Genomic DNA, 13,590 nt, shown 5'->3' with positions numbered 1-13,590 from the left:
GTCTGTCCCTTCGTGTTCCTTAGTCTCGGGGTTTTTACATTATGCATCATCTTTACCAGCTCGCTTGCTTCCTAGCCATTTTTTTCATTGTATTTTTCCCTTTTACTTTATAAATGCATGGTACTGATCTTGTCAGTCATCACATGGGCTTTGATATATGATAGTATATGACCATTGTTGTACACACCGACAGCGGTGCGCCTCGCTTGAGGGGGAAGAGATAATGTTTTCGGTTTCTTCTGTTTCTGTATTCCACAAAGAGCGCCGCTTGTGCTGCACTCGCCAACACTGAGAGCGAAAAGCAGTCGGGGTAATGCAATCTTTACTACAACAATTTCTAGCTTCGATCCTCGCGTCCTGCGCCGTATATATGTTCAAAATGAGAGACCGTCACCCTTCCGCCTCATAAGTCTAGAGACGCTCAAGTGCATCAAGGAGCATCAAGAGCGTGGCATTTATTGTAAACGGCAACGTTCCCGGACATGCCGTCAAACGGGCCAGCATTTTAAGAATGCCAAGCACGCGAAAGCTCTTATTGCCTCCTTGTGTATGAAATAGTCATGTCTCAGTTGCATGCCTTTTATGAAGTGGAGCCGCTGCTGTGTGGACACCATTTTTACGTACGTCGTATGAAAGACGAGCGTATTGTTGCCTCTTCGTGTGTTTCGAATTCGTTATCGGACCCCGTCTAGTATTATATGTGTATATTCGTTATTCGCAGCTTTCAGGAAGTCCGGATTCCCCAAATGATGAAAACCCTCTGAACTGTGAGCCGAACGACCCTCTTTTAATATGCGCGACCGCCAACGCAGGGACGCTCCTGAAACAGTTGCAACAATTGACTCTGCAATCCTTCTGTGTTTTAGCAACTGTGATTGGTTTATTACTCCAAAGCCCAGAATTACTATTTGATTAAAAAAAAAGATTTATTTATATATAAAAGCTTCACACGTGCAGCGTACGAGAAAACTAAATAAAAATAAAAATAAAAATTTAAAATTTTGAGGGGTCATTTTTCTCCCGTGCATGATTCTTACATAAATACAACGTTTCCCTTTCAGGTTACCATACCGGTGTTCTCCAGCAGGGAACGATGTGTTCCATCTAGTTACGGTGAACATCTAGTCTATACCGTCTTCGTGGCCGGTTGTAGGAAGAGAATGTAGGGTAAGTTGGGTGTTCTGAGACACCTCAAATCCTATGTATTCGCCTGGTACTGTTTCGTAACGCTTAGTCGTCAGTCATACTCATAGTGAGGAACACATATATACGTCTGGCTACATTGCTTCTAGAAGGTGCGATTTCCGACTTCCAACGTGGGGCTGAGAGCGGAGACCGAGAGGGTGCGCGCGCTTTGTCTAGGGGACAGGCATTTATATTATGCGTACAGAGTCTTTGAAAGTGAGGTTCATTTATAATACAACATAAAATGAATGTAATTTGTTTGAGCGGCATTTTAACTTTCTGACGTCACGATTTATTTGTTGTTGTTGTTGTTTTGACGTTAATGCTCTCAGGAGGAGAGGGCTTCCATTGATAAATGAAAAAGCACGGCTTCAAAAGGCAAGTTGCATAAAAGTACGGTATCTCACCGTAGTCACATAGGTCTGGCTGACCTCTCCCTGCGTGGACGCCACCTCCTCTTTATTAAACTTATATACCCCCCCCCCCCCAATCTCGGGCGTTTCACGTGGGAATGAAAAATGTAAAACTAACAAAAATTTGAGACAGTTTACGGTGCACAAAGTGTTACATAACAATTTCACTCTCAACTACGTATATGTTGTCTAATGTTTGATTGCAACTTTACTGAAAGGTAAGAAAATTGGTGCCCGTTGCTTCGTCTGATTTTTTTTAATGGCGTAATGTACAAATGTGAAATGGAAAAGACAAGATCTACAACTATACGAGTCAATAGTTGGAAGTAAAATGGAAAAGAACAAGAAACGTCTCGACATTCGCGAATTTAAATTTGATGGCACTCATTCTGAACGGCAACACGTTTACGATTGTTACTACAATTAGTGCTGCTTGCTCCGCAAACGTTTCCTTACGACGGAAGCCTCGTGAATTTCGAACGATGGAAACTTGATTACACAGGACGCATCAATTTTTGGCCCTTAACCGCTTGGGATAAATTTGAAACCTGATGGATGCAACGTGTGTTTCCGTCCTTTTGTCGTAAGATAATTGCTTCCTGCTTCTTTAGAACTTTAGAAGGTCGCTTAGCCCATTCCTCCGGCTTAATCACTCGACGACGTAGGTTTTTTAAATAAGTTTTTTTTGTTTGTTTTTCATTTGGGAAATTAATGCCGCTCTCATGTTGCACAGGGTTAGTTCCCTTCGCCACGACTCCGGGATCACAATTTCAGGAGGGCACTACAGGAGACGCAGGCAGGTTTCTAGAGGATTTATTTGAAATCACATTTAAAAAAAATCTAATTTACAAAAAAGAAAAAAAGAAAAGAAAAACGATTGGAGAAAGCAGCCGCGGACGGCCGACACGATGCTCTCGTGACGTCGTGAAGGCTCCACTTGTTTCTTCGTTTTTTTTCTTCGCATCTCACGCGCCGCTGTTTACCTTCTGTTCACAAACATGTGACGACATGACAAGACCGGTTCGAGGTTCTACTTTGCTGTGGTGGGCAAGAAGCGGGAAAAATGCGTCCGCTGATAGGCTGATAAAGCTGATAATGACCCCCCCCCCCCCCCCCAGCATTCCTCGCGCGGCGGCGAAACATAATCGATGACATAGGGGCTCAAGGGGGTCACGTGAGAGGAGTAGCATACGTCACGACGTTCTGTCGTTCTTCGATGCGCTCTTTTCACGAGGAGAAGGATTTTTCAAAGGTGTGCGGAGCAGAACCCTCGCGCTTGTTCTGTAGGTCACCTGCACACGTCGTTCTTTTGCAAGAACTCGTCTTATTTGCAGGAGAACACTCTGCACCGAAAAACGAAAAAATAAAGGGTGATTTCAGTGCTCCTTTAAATGCCAAAATACGTGTCTTCACCGAAGCCACATTACAGATAGACGCAATCGACGTTCTGAAGCAACACAAATTGAAAAACTAGAGATGGTGATCATGGTGTGATAAAGAAGTAAAGTGGCGCTGTGAGTCGCGACGAATTCGGACTGGCTACTCCCGGGACGCCCACACACGGTGAATACATACAGGTGAACGGCTTACAGTGATGGAGCGCAACATGGTTAGTTAAAACGTTTCAACCGAGTGAGTTTAAAATATCAAACAAGAAGAGGAATCGCAGGGGGAGCACACAGAACACACACTCAGCAAGTCATAGAATGTCGATAAGCCCAGCTGTATACGTAGAAAATCTTAAAGTGCCCAAGCAGCGCCTCGTCGAACGACTAAGGACCTGAAGGCAAAACAAACAAGAGAGTGTTTGTTAAAAGTAAACTTACTGGACGAACGCTAAGGAGCACGCGGACAGAACACACAGAGGACAAGCAGTTTCGCGATCTCGATGGCTCGGGAGTCCGAGACAGGTCCGCCTCTGAAACCCTTCGAGTGTCAACGGATTTGTGTTTTGTCCACTTACGTCTTTACCTTAATCCGCTAGATCTGACGCAGCGACAGCTATGGTGGCAACGCTACTGGATTGTAAATACTGTCCACTGCGCTTAAAATGAAAAGTCTGAGTTTTAGCAGTCGTAATCCAGTAGCAGAACATGCGTTGTGTACCGGAGTTCTTTTTCGCTGCGTGTCTTTGCTGTCTCTCCGTACTGCCCTTTGTTGCCAACATTCCCCATTCCCCCATTCCAGCATTTCCCCAGAATGATACTATACGGCATGAGGTACTCTGAGCTTCAAGATTAGCTCGCAAACTTCGGAGTTCGCTGTGCACTATCACGATACGCATGGTCGAACAGTGCAGTCGAATACTCCCACTGGTAGCGCCTTCGTGGGCCAGTTATAAATGGAAGCCCTTCCAGATATCGCGTAAGGCCCCGAAACGTATTTCCACCATGTCATTCCGAGACAAACGAGATGCTCTGTACGGAATGCGCAAGGACATAAATTAATCGCAGTGCGAGATACATGGCAACGTGTAAGCCCCTCCACTCCCGACTTATCGCAGCCCGAGGGAGTCATTCCTCATGAAAACCGCGCAGAGACCAATAAATGCGCAAAACACGAAAGCTGAGAAATAAACCTGCGGGAGGAAAGCGTCTGACTCGGAAACAAGATGTGGAGACTTGTGTTTTACCATAACTGCATCCGTGGCTTTTGGGTCCCATTCCAGGAATGCTCACTCCAGGGAAGCAACCCAGAAGCCGAAATATACGTGCACAAGAATTTTATTCACATGCTAACTAGGTGGACTGACGAAAATTGATTCATGTTCTGGCATGACAACAAAACTGACGGGTGTACCGTTTTCAAGAGTGAAGGCTACACTTATCTCTCCCCTTTTTTATCCGAGGTTACTTACACTTAATTTAAAGGTCGCTTACACTTAATTTTTATAAACTCCGTACTACTGCCGCGAAGCAGCTGAGCGACGTACAGACGTGGAACAGAAGGAGAGAGGACAACAGGAAGGAGTGGGGGACAGGTGGGTTAGTATGCGTCCTGGGCCGACTTCAGGGGGAACTGTGCCGACATTCGTCTCGAAAGTCTTCGGAAAACCCAGGGAAACCTCAGACAGCACCACTTACACTTACTGATCTTGTCCTTCGGTCTGGACGTGAGTCCTCGGTGTCCTCTTTCACAAGAAGCAAATTTTTTCATGACACTTGGAAAGCAGCATGTGCTATATTGATTTATTTAATCTCTCAGGGCCAAAGGCGTTAAAGAGGGGAGAGGCGGATGTATGTACGCAATGAAACGAAATAAGGAGAAGAAAAAAGACAGAGAAACATTCATACAAACAATTCAAAATAAATACTAAATTAATCATTAAATACTAAATCATTAAACCACCTGAAAATGTATTGTACGGCAACAGAACTCAGTTAGGATGCACCACGTATGTGACGTCACTTGCAGAGACGAGTGTAAACAAATGAATGACGATGTAACTAAAAGAAACTTAAGTAGGATATCCCTTAAGGCGCAAATTTAGACAAAAACAAAACGTTTATTTTATTTCGTTTCTTTTTTTTTATCATTCACCCTCGCCCAAGGACTCAATGCGTAAAATATAAATGCCGTCACATCCCCATGACCATCGCTGTCGCCGCCACGCCGTCGGTGAAAATCACAGGGGCGACATAAACCCGCCATCTGTGTAACTACCCCCAAGCGGGCGCTTTTCACAAAACTGCCATCTTGTCCTGGTCATACGTCATAGGAAACGTCATTTTGAGGTCATGCGTCTTTGTTTGCATGTCGTTGTAGCGCTTGCCGAGATATTTCCGTCGGCATAAAGCCAAGAGTATTTTGCCAGCGTAAACCATACGGTGCTTCTTTCGCGACATGGTAGCCGGGTAGCGACATAATGCCGGGTCGTCATCACATCTTTGGAAGTGGTGAGCAGTACGAGTCCTCATGTACAAAACTGCTCGTTTAATGCGAGATTATCGGATCAAAATAATTACCGAGGTCGAAAGAGGCCCGGAACGGTGCACAGAAACGGTAAACGCTTTGTTTACAAACGATTTTGCAGCCGATCACGGGCGCGGCCACGTTTAAGGTCACGTGTGCGTTGACGTTTGCTGTGACGTGGCGACCAGGACCTGTCCAGAATGCATTGCGTTCGCCCAGCACGCTTTCGTCTATGCAGCAGTACATTGGATGCCACCCCTGTGGTGAACATCACACGCTTCAACGACTTTCAGGAAGAACGCGCTAAACTCCATAGTTTCAGATTCTCTTAGAGTGCATGACATCACCAGGAGAAGTCTGTATCCTAGCAACAGCTAGCAACGTCTCAACTGTCCGTGAAATGTCTCTAAGACAGGAGATTCAGTCCATGATAGCGCTCTAAGTATTTTGAAATAGCTGAACGCAAATTTCAGTCTATTTTAGGGAGAAACAAACGTAAGGAAGCCCCGGCGAACCTCTCATTTGAGCGCGCCACTATATATTCCCCTTCCAATTTCCACTGATCCAGTACAAAGCACTTTGACATTACTGTTCCTGGATGGGAGGTGCCGTCCTCTGGGTCCCCTTTTCATTTTCTCTTGGATAAGACGACGAAAAGTTCGCTCTTCTGCACTGCTTCTTTAATGACACTGAGGGAAGCGCGGTACTGGCGCTCCAAGCACGCGTGAGAGAATGGAAACGACGCAGGCCCTCTCATGCACCTGTGCGCCATGTGTCTGTGAGCAAAGGAAGATACCCGGTTAATCTGCATTTCCACGTGCTTTTCTCGTCACTCTTGAATGCGTCCACGAAGAAGCGAAGAGCACTGCCCCCACTAGATCCAGAAATGTCCTCCACTGCAAAGGTTTCTGCAGATCAACTTCTCTTTTTCAAAGCATTCTTGCTGGTGTACACAAAGGCCTACGGACGATCTGCGTGGGCGCGCGCAGGTATCTGTTGTATACTCGGCGCATTGCAATCTCGTGAAGGTATCGGCATGTTTGGACCTTCCCGTATTGTGACTTTGGTGCACGGCATGTGCAGATGGGAGAAGCATGCAAATATTAAATATTCGTCCGTGCTATTTCACGGTTGGCTTTGTGTACGTCACGTTCCATTCGTGAAGTTAAGGATTTATGGGGAACGGCGTTTTCGGGTATTACCTTACTATCACGTGCGCCGTATCTCAGTGCCGTACTCAAACAACTGTATTTTAAATAGTTTTTAATTTTGTTTTCTTCGTATTTTAGTATCTTACTCAGTACCTTTACGGAAATGTATTTGTACTCTATTTAAAAAAAATCAGTATTTTCTACTCAATACTTTAATTGTTTTTCGTTTGTCTGTTTGCCTTTATACCACATTCAGTTTCACAACAAGGTATCCTTGCTTTCATGGCCTTTTTCTTTTTTCGATGCATTGTGGAAGGGACAACAACTTAGTGGCCAAGTAGATTATTTTTCAAACAAAGAGAAGACGAATGACAGACGAACACTGTGAAATGCTACTCCTACAACGAGCAAATAATGTCTATGCTTAAATAAAAAGTCTGTACTGAGATCTGTTTGTAATGAGCTTCAACACCAATATTCAAGTATCTTAAATGCACCTTAAGTACTTTCGATGTATTTGCTACTCTATATATTTCAGTTACTTTCTTTTCCAAATATCTGTACTGTATCTCAAGTATGTTCTAGCGCCAGTCTTAGTATCGTATTTTAGATACATTTTATGGCATGTTGTACATGTGTCCTGGCGCGTCATATTTGCTGACGCTAAGAAGACTCAAAAGTCTATTAGCAACACCGTAAGAAATAGTTGATAGTTGAGGAAAACACATGAAATACAAGATCTAAAATCTTAGCGCACGGAAAACCGTGCTAAAACGTCCCATGCGGGCGATTAACGTGCTTAAGAAATTTCCACCATTCAGAACCTAACGAAATTAATGGAAGTAAGAGCTCTAGTTGGGTGTTTTCATAATAAACTTGTTGTGTATTGTTCCTGACTCAACTTCTTTAAGACGGCGACTTATAGTTCCCTTTCCATCCTCTAATCCAATCCGTGATTCATTTCTTTCCACTATCACGCGTAGCTTTTTTTCACTTGTCTCGATGTAAGTGCGACTATAATCAGTGACGACGTTCAATTAAACTTGCTAAAAGCCAAATGGGTTGTGGACCTCGAATACTCGTGATATAGTTCCCCTAACTTCAGGGCATGTCATTAAGAGAAGAGCTGTTTCGGCGAGGCTGTGGGCCGGGAATGTATTCACGCACTTAAAAAAAAAAGAAAAAAGAACAAAAAGAAGACATCCGGTGGTGTTTCATGATTCAAGCCCTTCGTATTTCGAGCGAGCCATTCGACTTTAAGTGCCTCTAGCTTGTGAAAGAAGCCCTACGCTTAGCCCTTCAGTTTACATACAAGCCCTGGGATACATATCCGCGCAAGAAGTACGAGTACAGCACGCAATCTTGGTGCGCAAGAGAGCAATAGCAACATGCATAACGATGTAGGATGAGGTATTTCACCGCGAGGCAGCTTTCCAATCTCACGGGTCGCAAAAGCCTCTTCCCTCCGTTGTCACTCTGGGACGCCATCTCGTTCGCCCAATAGTCGCCCAATAGTCGCCCAATAGTTCGCCCAATAGGCAGCGTTCCAATCTCACGGGTCGCAAAAGCCTCTTCCATCCGTTGTCACTCTGGGACGCCATCTCGTTCGCCCAATAGTCGCACAATAGGCAGCTTTCCAAACACGGGTCGACAAAAGCATCTTCCTTCCGCTGGCGCTCTGGGACGTCATTTCGTTCGCCCAATAGATTGCCCAATTGGCAGCTTTCCAATCACGGGTCGAGAAAAGCCTCTTCCTTCCGCTGCCACTCTAGGACGTCATCTCGTTCGCCCAATTGTCGCCCAATGTTCGCTCAATAGTTCGTCCAATAGGCAGCTTTCCTATCTCACAGTTCGACGAAAGCTTCTTCCTCCGCGGCCACTCTGGGACGTCATCTCGTTCTCCGAATAGTTCGCCCAATAGGCAGCTTTCCTATCTCACGGGTCGAAAAAAGCCTCTTCCTTCCGTTGCCACTCTGGGACGTCATCTCGTTCGCCCAATTGTCGCCCAATGTTCGCTCAATAGTTCGTCCAATAGGCAGCTTTCCTATCTCACAGTTCGACGAAAGCTTCTTCCTCCGCGGCCACTCTGGGACGTCATCTCGTTCTCCGAATAGTTCGCCCAATAGGCAGCTTTCCTATCTCATGGGTCGAAAAAAGCCTCTTCCTTCCGTTGCCACTCTGGGACCTCATCTCGTTCGCCCAATTGTCGCCCAATGTTCGCTCAATAGTTCGTCCAATAGGCAGCTTTCCTATCTCACAGTTCGACGAAAGCTTCTTCCTCCGCGGCCACTCTGGGACGTCATCTCGTTCTCCGAATAGTTCGCCCAATAGGCAGCTTTCCTATCTCACGGGTCGAAAAAAGCCTCTTCCTTCCGTTGCCACTCTGGGACGTCATCTCGTTCTCCGAATAGTTCGCCCAATAGGCAGCTTTCCTATCTCACGGGTCGAAAAAAGCCTCTTCTTTCCGTTGCCACTCTGGGACGTCATCTCGTTCGCCCAATTGTCGCCCAATGTTCGCTCAATAGTTCGTCCAATAGGCAGCTTTCCTATCTCACAGTTCGACGAAAGCTTCTTCCTCCGGGGCCACTCTGGGACGTCATCTCGTTCTCCGAATAGTTCGCCCAATAGGCAGCTTTCCTATCTCACGGGTCGAAAAAAGCCTCTTCCTTCCGTTGCCACTCTGGGACGTCATCTCGTTCGCCCAATTGTCGCCCAATGTTCGCTCAATAGTTCGTCCAATAGGCAGCTTTCCTATCTCACAGTTCGACGAAAGCTTCTTCCTCCGCGGCCACTCTGGGACGTCATCTCGTTCTCCGAATAGTTCGCCCAATAGGCAGCTTTCCTATCTCACGGGTCGAAAAAAGCCTCTTCCTTCCGTTGCCACTCTGGGACGTCATCTCGTTCGCCCAATTGTCGCCCAATGTTCGCTCAATAGTTCGTCCAATAGGCAGCTTTCCTATCTCACAGTTCGACGAAAGCTACTTCCTCCGCGGCCACTCTGGGACGTCATCTCGTTCTCCGAATAGTTCGCCCAATAGGCAGCTTTCCTATCTCACGGGTCGAAAAAAGCCTCTTCCTTCCGTTGCCACTCTGGGACGTCATCTCGTTCGCCCAATTGTCGCCCAATGTTCGCTCAATAGTTCGTCCAATAGGCAGCTTTCCTATCTCACAGTTCGACGAAAGCTTCTTCCTCCGCGGCCACTCTGGGACGTCATCTCGTTCTCCGAATAGTTCGCCCAATAGGCAGCTTTCCTATCTCACGGGTCGAAAAAAGCCTCTTCCTTCCGTTGCCACTCTGGGACGTCATCTCGTTCGCCCAATTGTCGCCCAATGTTCGCTCAATAGTTCGTCCAATAGGCAGCTTTCCTATCTCACAGTTCGACGAAAGCTTCTTCCTCCGCGGCCACTCTGGGACGTCATCTCGTTCTCCGAATAGTTCGCCCAATAGGCAGCTTTCCTATCTCACGGGTCGAAAAAAGCCTCTTCCTTCCGTTGCCACTCTGGGACGTCATCTCGTTCTCCGAATAGTTCGCCCAATAGGCAGCTTTCCTATCTCACGGGTCGAAAAAAGCCTCTTCTTTCCGTTGCCACTCTGGGACGTCATCTCGTTCGCCCAATTGTCGCCCAATGTTCGCTCAATAGTTCGTCCAATAGGCAGCTTTCCTATCTCACAGTTCGACGAAAGCTTCTTCCTCCGGGGCCACTCTGGGACGTCATCTCGTTCTCCGAATAGTTCGCCCAATAGGCAGCTTTCCTATCTCACGGGTCGAAAAAAGCCTCTTCCTTCCGTTGCCACTCTGGGACGTCATCTCGTTCGCCCAATTGTCGCCCAATGTTCGCTCAATAGTTCGTCCAATAGGCAGCTTTCCTATCTCACAGTTCGACGAAAGCTTCTTCCTCCGCGGCCACTCTGGGACGTCATCTCGTTCTCCGAATAGTTCGCCCAATAGGCAGCTTTCCTATCTCACGGGTCGAAAAAAGCCTCTTCCTTCCGTTGCCACTCTGGGACGTCATCTCGTTCGCCCAATTGTCGCCCAATGTTCGCTCAATAGTTCGTCCAATAGGCAGCTTTCCTATCTCACAGTTCGACGAAAGCTTCTTCCTCCGCGGCCACTCTGGGACGTCATCTCGTTCTCCGAATAGTTCGCCCAATAGGCAGCTTTCCTATCTCACGGGTCGAAAAAAGCCTCTTCCTTCCGTTGCCACTCTGGGACGTCATCTCGTTCGCCCAATTGTCGCCCAATGTTCGCTCAATAGTTCGTCCAATAGGCAGCTTTCCTATCTCACAGTTCGACGAAAGCTTCTTCCTCCGCGGCCACTCTGGGACGTCATCTCGTTCTCCGAATAGTTCGTCCAATAGGCAGCTTTCCTATCTCACGGGTCGAAAAAAGCCTCTTCCTTCCGTTGCCACTCTGGGACGTCATCTCGTTCGCCCAATTGTCGCCCAATGTTCGCTCAATAGTTCGTCCAATAGGCAGCTTTCCTATCTCACAGTTCGACGAAAGCTTCTTCCTCCGCGGCCACTCTGGGACGTCATCTCGTTCTCCGAATAGTTCGCCCAATAGGCAGCTTTCCTATCTCACGGGTCGAAAAAAGCCTCTTCCTTCCGTTGCCACTCTGGGACGTCATCTCGTTCGCCCAATTGTCGCCTAATGTTCGCTCAATAGTTCGTCCAATAGGCAGCTTTCCTATCTCACAGTTCGACGAAAGCTTCTTCCTCCGCGGCCACTCTGGGACGTCATCTCGTTCTCCGAATAGTTCGCCCAATAGGCAGCTTTCCTATCTCACTGGTCGAAAAAAGCCTCTTCCTTCCGTTGCCACTCTGGGACGTCATCTCGTTCGCCCAATTGTCGCCCAATGTTCGCTCAATAGTTCGTCCAATAGGCAGCTTTCCTATCTCACAGTTCGACGAAAGCTTCTTCCTCCGCGGCCACTCTGGGACGTCATCTCGTTCTCCGAATAGTTCTCCCAATAGGCAGCTTTCCTATCTCACGGGTCGAAAAAAGCCTCTTCCTTCCGTTGCCACTCTGGGACGTCATCTCGTTCGCCCAATTGTCGCCCAATGTTCGCTCAATAGTTCGTCCAATAGGCAGCTTTCCTATCTCACAGTTCGACGAAAGCTTCTTCCTCCGCGGCCACTCTGGGACGTCATCTCGTTCTCCGAATAGTTCGCCCAATAGGCAGCTTTCCTATCTCACGGGTCGAAAAAAGCCTCTTCCTTCCGTTGCCACTCTGGGACCTCATCTCGTTCGCCCAATAGTGAGACGCGCGGGCCTTCTTTTTTACTTCCTTTGCGGAACCTCAGAACAAAGCTTGCGGAACCCGGGTGCGGTTGCGGTTCGGAAGACCATTTGCGAAGTTCAGTGACAATTTGCAGTCCTGCGGGCGTAAATGTCGGGGTTAGGGGACTAAAGTGGGGACTAATTGGAGTCTAGGGGACTAGAAGCTGCAATTACACCCCAGTTTACTCCTTTTTTCCCCCCTTAGAGTTTGATGCGCTTTTAAAAGAGAACTTCACCTCCACATCGCGCTTCTATAGACCAGACTCTCTGCTCGTAAGCTTCTGTTTGCGTAGCATAGATGTGAACACAAATGCGCTCCCAGCGTTGCAAATATACTCGCGCTGTTGTTACCAAATACGACGTGACGGCTGAGTGAAATTGCGTCGCCTACAGTAATTCTCAGATGGAGCTTTAGTTGCGCGTCCTTGCTGTTGAGATTGCGCATTTTTCGGTTTCAGAAAATTTCGTAACGGAGGAGCGATGCGAAAAATACTCCATATACTTGGAACCATCGCCGTCTTTTTGCAAAGTGGATTGCAGGAAAATGAGATGGTATGCTCCCAGCTATTCGATGTCGCTCCCCCGGTAAGCTAGAAGCCTTAGAAGGGCTAGGCTTCATTTTTATATCGAGTGACTGCAAGATCCGAACGTCGTTATCGCAAGTTTGACGACGCACTTTGATTTGAGCGTGAACCTAAATAGAATAAAATAAATTCTAGAAATGCGGATAAAAAAAATAAATATCGTCCGCTCCTACGAATGTCTGATAGGCTGAGTACGGGGTCTGGCTTCTCATGGTGCCTTTATTCTAACCGCTTTTCATGTCCCTTCATGTCGAAGGTCGACGGAAGGTAGCAATCAAGGAATATACCACTTCTTCGGGGTTTTCCGTTCTTCCCAAAAATAATGTGGGGGACGAAATGAGGAAATAGTTTTTATCTGTATAGGATTTCGGTATTTCTTCCATGTACATGCTCCGGCCGTTACGTTAGACAACAGAATGCACTTGGAATAGCGATTCCAAGTTTTTGTCTGAGACAGCAACGTGGTGAGAGAGATGGACCGAAATCCCGCATCTTGCTCTTTTTCTTCCAATCTTTCATGGGCCCCCCTATAGAGACGTACGGGGGCCCCCCTATGTTGAGAATATTCCTGCAAGCATTATAGTCGCTGTTACAATCGTATCACTATCATTTATGTGTGGTTTTGTCTTCCAGATGTTCTTGCGCGCATGAAAGAACTATCTCATTACCTAGATGGGTAGAAATCCAGCGAACCGGTAGAGGAGCACGAAGGGAGTTGTCTCAGGACAGGAGCCACCGATATTTCGCACAGAGACTGTTCTTCTTCTGGGCATCGTCCTCATCATTGGCATGATATTTAAGGGGTTAGATGTGACGTGTTATAGGTTCATGCGAACTGTGGGTCAACAGCCCGGAAAAAAGAAAGGGTCCGTACGAGCTTCTATGGCCGGAGCGAATGGCCGCTTTGTTGGAGGGGATTATGTGAACGTAGTGATCTTGGCTCCAGACCGGTTACAGAAATGGTAGGTTCACGAACACGGGGGCAAGCATTCCGAAAGCGAAGGAGGTTAGTGGTTACGTGGGGAAAATTCCAGAGCGAGCAAAGCATTTCTTCTTCTTCTTG

The 13,590-nt window shown here is 47.0% G+C and overlaps 1 long non-coding RNA gene across 1 annotated transcript in view; it reads left to right on the top strand.

The window, feature by feature from the left end:
- Positions 1 to 1,088: 1,088 nt before the first annotated feature.
- The window catches only part of LOC135367899 (uncharacterized), a 195,888-nt gene continuing 183,386 nt past the window's right edge, over positions 1,089 to 13,590 (top strand). Inside the window, exon 1 of the long non-coding RNA XR_010414573.1 lies at positions 1,089 to 1,167. This is a non-coding gene — a long non-coding RNA (uncharacterized LOC135367899). The remainder of the gene's footprint in view (positions 1,168 to 13,590) is intronic.

The sequence above is a fragment of the Ornithodoros turicata genome, chromosome 9, assembly GCF_037126465.1.
Source record: "Ornithodoros turicata isolate Travis chromosome 9, ASM3712646v1, whole genome shotgun sequence".
Taxonomy (NCBI): Eukaryota; Metazoa; Arthropoda; class Arachnida; order Ixodida; family Argasidae; genus Ornithodoros; species Ornithodoros turicata.
Note: the sequence above shows the minus strand (reverse complement) of the source record. Positions and strands in the feature narration are given on the sequence as shown.